Consider the following 5,437-nt stretch of genomic DNA (forward strand, 5'->3'; position numbering starts at 1 on the left):
AAGAAGAAGAAGAAGAAGAAGAAGAAGAAGAAGAAGAAGAAGAAGAAAAATAAGAAAGAGGAGAAGGAGGAGGATGAGAAGGAGGAGAAGAAGAAGGAGAAGAAGAAGAAGAAGAAGAAGAAGAAAGAGGAGGAGGAGGAGAAGGGAGGGAGGAATAATAATAATAATAATGCTTGGAAATTCACCTCTTCCTTCCTTGTGTTGCTAGGCTACCTTCAGGTTAAATAGCAGTTCAAATTAGGACACAGGAAGCACAGAGATGAGTTCACTGATACTAAATCCAGGCCTCTCCATCAGGTCCAGGGCCAGCGCACCAGTGCTAGACAAAATAGAGAGGGTAGAGCAAGTTGTTCTGGGTGTCTCCCTCTTCCCTTTCAGAATCCTTTCTCCACATCCTGTGTCCTCAGGTATCCAGTACACTAATACTGCCTCTGGGGCCCACATCTACCCCTCCCTAAAATCTCTTTTCCCAAAGTGTCCCATTCTCCAAAATTCCCTCTTCTTCCTCTATAGCAGCAGTGTCAATCTCAAATAAAAAGAGGAGCCAATAATCCATACATCGGGATCCCTGTTGTGGCATATGGACTTAGTTTTAAAATTGGTATCTATGTCATTGTATTTTTATTTATTTGTTAAATATTTAGAATTATCCATGTCTTATTGTATTTTATTGATTTGCTAACTATTTCCCAATTACATTTTAATCTGGTTCGGGTTTCACTCAAACTACATGCTTAATGCTTAATATGTCTCTACTGTACACTATCAAACCCCCCCCCCCCGTTCTTTCAATGCAGTCATTTTCAACTATAGGAAGTAGGAGGTGAGGGCGGGGGATCTAATTCCCAACAAAATGTGAATTGCCAATAGCTTGCTAATTAGCTCAGTTTCACTAACTGGTGAAATATCAAGGTGCCTTTGAAGAGATATTTTTGTTCAGAGGGGAAGAGTAACCTTTCCTTGTCCCCTTACATTATATCGCTGACACATAACTATGTCTTAATCATCATATGCCCCTTTCTCCGTATAAACCATCCCTAATGCTCAAAAACTCATCTGATTCATTCAGTTAGACAGTACAATACCTAATATGATCACTAGTCTTCTATCACTGTTCTCTGATAATGTTCTACTTGTTGTGTGGGGCAGAGGTGTCAAATATGGGCCCTGCCAGATTAAAATGTAATTGAGAAATATTCAACAAAATAATTAAAAATAAAATGAAACACAGATAACAGCACATTTTAAAATTATCAATATTTGGTTGTCAAGGATCCTTATGTACCTGGCCCCATTTATATTTGAGTTTGATGCCAAAGGTGACTGTAGATCAAAGATGTGATGGTAAATGCTTAACAATTGGTTCTCGGGTGGAAGTAAAAAAAATAGCATTCTCTTCATCTTTTCTCAAGTGTAGACAATCAAGAAAACAATAAAATAAGCCTTGGTTTGTAGTATTTGCCAATTTCCAAGATGTAGATGCTCACCCTGAAAATTCAACGATTGATTCTCAAGACTTGTATGAGAAGACTCCAGCACTCCAGGGTACAGACTAGTACTTGGACCATACACAAATGCAAATATACATCCCTGCCATGTACAGCCTCTCTCAGACAATGATTCACTGGATAGCTGGGGCTCCACAGCACCATGCTTGCCCTAACGCTCTCCTCACTCATTCTTTACCCTTACCCTCTCTAAGGTCTCCCAATCAAATCTCTTCCCAGACTATACATCATCTCCTATTCTTCTTGCACAAGCACTGAATCTCTTCCTTTTACTCCATGCCCACTCATGAACTCTCAAGTACTCAACACAAGTGCTGTCTTTTCATCCTTGCTTAGTCCTTTCACAAGTTTACAGCTGCCAAATTAACTAAAAACCAGACTGAAGGCAATGTCCTGATATTCTTAAATATACTGGGAGGACCAACAACTACAGGTCCCTCACAGCTTTAGGTCCATAGCTATTCTTTTTTTGTAGATTAAATAACTTGTTCAAATCCAAGTCATAGAGTCATTGCTGGAAGGGGCCTTAAAGGCCATCACATTGCCCACCCACAAACAGTTTTTCAACTGAGAAAACTGAAGCCCAGGGAAACTAAATCACTTTTACAAGGTCACACACATAATAAATGCCAAAGGAGAGGAGAAATTTGAAACTCTGGCTCCCAACCCAGAATACTTCCCATTGTCCCTATCTATGTGACCTTGAATGTCACCTAATTTTGATGGGTTCCTAATCTGCAAAATTAGGGGACAGATTACATAATTTATAGTATGTTTTCCTGCTCTCAATCCTATGATCCAGCACCTAGAAGTACTTGGTACCTAGTAGGTGATTAATAAATGTTTATTGATTGACTAAAGAAGGAAATGGCAAACTATTCCAGTATCTTTGCCAAGAAAACCCCAAATGGGGTCATAAAGAGTCTGACAAAACTGAAAAACAACTAAACAACAAGTTGATTGACTGATCCTATATTGACTGATCCTATGATAACTGAGCTCATTAAATCTCCATGTACCAAAATCATCTCCACTTATGTCCCACTTCAATGCTTCATCATATAATAGAATTGACTCTGGGTTCTCAAAAGCTATCCCAGTAGAGGACAAGATGTCGTAGCTCTTATCAAGATGCCAATGGAGAGACAGCATGGTATAGTAGATAGCCTCTGGGGTTTGGAGTCATAAAAATCTGGCCTCAGATACCGAATAGCTGTGTGATCCTGGGCAAGTCACTTAAACTTTCTGTGCCTCAGTTTTCTCATCAATAAAATTAGGGAGTTAGACAGATTGGCTTCTAAGGGCTAAGTCCAGGATCTTACAACTTAAGGGCCAACCTCAGTTCAGAGAAACTTCTCACCATAATGTTGGCCCAACAAGTGATTCATTTTCTCAGCTTCAAACTCTCATGGAAACTATCAGTTGGGGTACAAAGGGACTATGAGCTACATTAGCAGAGATAAATGAGGTCAGAGATCCTTGAAATTTGAAATAAGCCCTATATTCACAGTTAGTTGGTTAGAGAACTAATTTGCAGACTGTGATCTTGAGTTTCCTCCAGAAGAGCCCCAGGTCAATCCAACATGCAAGGGCAAAGGGTAAAGAGTGCCAGGGTATGGCCTCAGAATCCCTAAGGTCCCAGCATCTCTATGAAAGGTCCAACAGTGAAAAGAACACTGGCTCAAGATTCAATGCAAACCCTGCCTCTGATGCTTACTGCTTGAATGACCTTGGGGAAATCAACTTCCTCTGGGTCATCATCAAGCCTCACTTTCCCGTTCTGTAAGATGAGAGTTGGGCTACATGGCCCCTGGGGTCCCTTCTAACTCAGTATCTATGATCTTATGATCAATCAGTCTGTCAACAAGTATTGATTAAGCACCTATCATGTGCTAGGCATTGCTCTAAGAACTGAAGATACAAGTACAAAGAATGAAATGATCCCTCCTTGCAATGAGCTTGCACTTTAATGGAGGAGACAAAGATATACATACATACACACACATACACACACACAGGCATTAACAGTTTGGGCAGGACAGAATCAGGAAAACCTTCATGTAAAACATAGTAATTGGATTGTATTTTAAAGGAAGAGAGAGACTGTTCAAGGTTCATCAAAACAGGGAGTGCATACCCAGCATGGGGAATGGCTAATAAAAAGATAGTAAAGACACAGAGATGGGAGATGTGGTATCAGTTTTAAGGAACAGAATGATGGGCAGGTTGGCTGGATCCTTGCGGGAAGGAGAGTAATAAAGATAGGTTGGAGCCAGGCTGCATAGTACTTTAAAAGCTAAACAAGGAGTTTATATTTTATCTTAGAAGCAATATAAATTGCTTTGTAAGCACTGAACTATTTTTCTGTGCCTCACTTATCTTTCATTTTCTGTCCTTCCTTAATATCTATTTACATTGTAATGTTCATTCCCCATTGGAATACTCCCTCAGGGCCATTTAGGTTTAGTCATGCTATTCAATGCATTATAAAGCCCACATCTCTAATTCATCCCCAGGATGCCCCAGCCAACACTATTGTCTCTAAGTGATGGTGGTGTGTTAAATAGTTGTTGATTACCACAATGACTACTGTTTCACCTTATATCTCTGAGGTAGGGAGTTCTGGGAACAGAGCGATTGTGGCAAGAAATGACGTGTGTTCCTGTATCTTTTGATTAATAAAACAAACTGATTTGATCTGTGAAGTGTAATTGTTTGGCTCAATTTCGACAACCAGTGACCTGACCAATATAGCTGGCACCATCAAATAAACAGTGGGCACAGTACTCAACAAATATGAGTAATCACTGGCCATTGGAAACTGACCAATAACATATTGGAAACATTGAGTAGCCTGGTGCTGAGCCAAAGCAAGAGGGGCATTCTGATGCTTTGCAGAGGGAACCACAGACAACAAAAGGAAAAATTTGGTCCAATTATTCTCCAAATATTGACGGGTTAGACTAGGATTTTCAAGTTAAAAATAAAATTTGGCACTGCTTGATTTTTAGGATCCAAATGATTGTCAATGCTTTTCTTTAAATGACATATTTAAATGAAAGATATGTGTTATGGTCTATAAAAAAAATAGTAAAGCAAGTGGTTTGAGATACCAGATGGGTTACATCTTTTTTTTTTATTATTGAGTCCATTCCATAATTTCTTTCACTTGAGCTAAATTGTACTTGACCACTTAACATGCCATATTATATGACAGTCAAGAATTAGCTTCCGTGGTCACTGACATAACTATGACAGATATTTATTCACTCATTTTATCTTCCACTTTTAAGGGAAGCCAAAACATTCCCATGTCCTGGTGGAACATTTTTAACCATGGAATGTCATTGCCTAAAATAATCTTTTCACTGCTCAGAGCATAAATAGGTTTATTAGAAAAGGTTAATAAGACAAATATACGGGAGCAAGTTTGGAGCAAGGAAGATGGTCCAGACCAGAGAAGGATATGGAATCCAGAGGTAAAAACAGAGCAGTCAGTCAAAACCAAGGAATTAATCCAGAATTTCAATCAAGTGTAAAGGCCTGACTATTATTATTAGTAGTAGTAATAGCAGTACCATCATCATCATCATTTATTAGTATTATCAGTTAATAATAATATTTATATAGTACCTACTATGTACCAGGTACTGTGCTAAGCACTTTATACATATTATCTCATTGGATCCTCACAATAAATCTAGGAAATAGATGCTGTTATTATACTTGTTTTACAGATAAGGAAACTGAAGCAAATGGAGGTTTAATGACTTGACCAGGGTCACACAGCCAGTAAGTGTCTTAGATTAGATTTGAATTCATGTCTTCTTGACTCAAGGGCTAGTACTCAATCCATTCTACCACCTACAAAGAAGAAGAAGTAGAAGAAGAAGAAGAAGAAGAAGAAGAAGAAGAAGAAGAAGAAGAAG

This window comes from Vombatus ursinus, unplaced genomic scaffold (assembly GCF_900497805.2).
Source record: "Vombatus ursinus unplaced genomic scaffold, bare-nosed wombat genome assembly UNPS02014784.1, whole genome shotgun sequence".
NCBI classification, from domain to species: Eukaryota; Metazoa; Chordata; class Mammalia; order Diprotodontia; family Vombatidae; genus Vombatus; species Vombatus ursinus.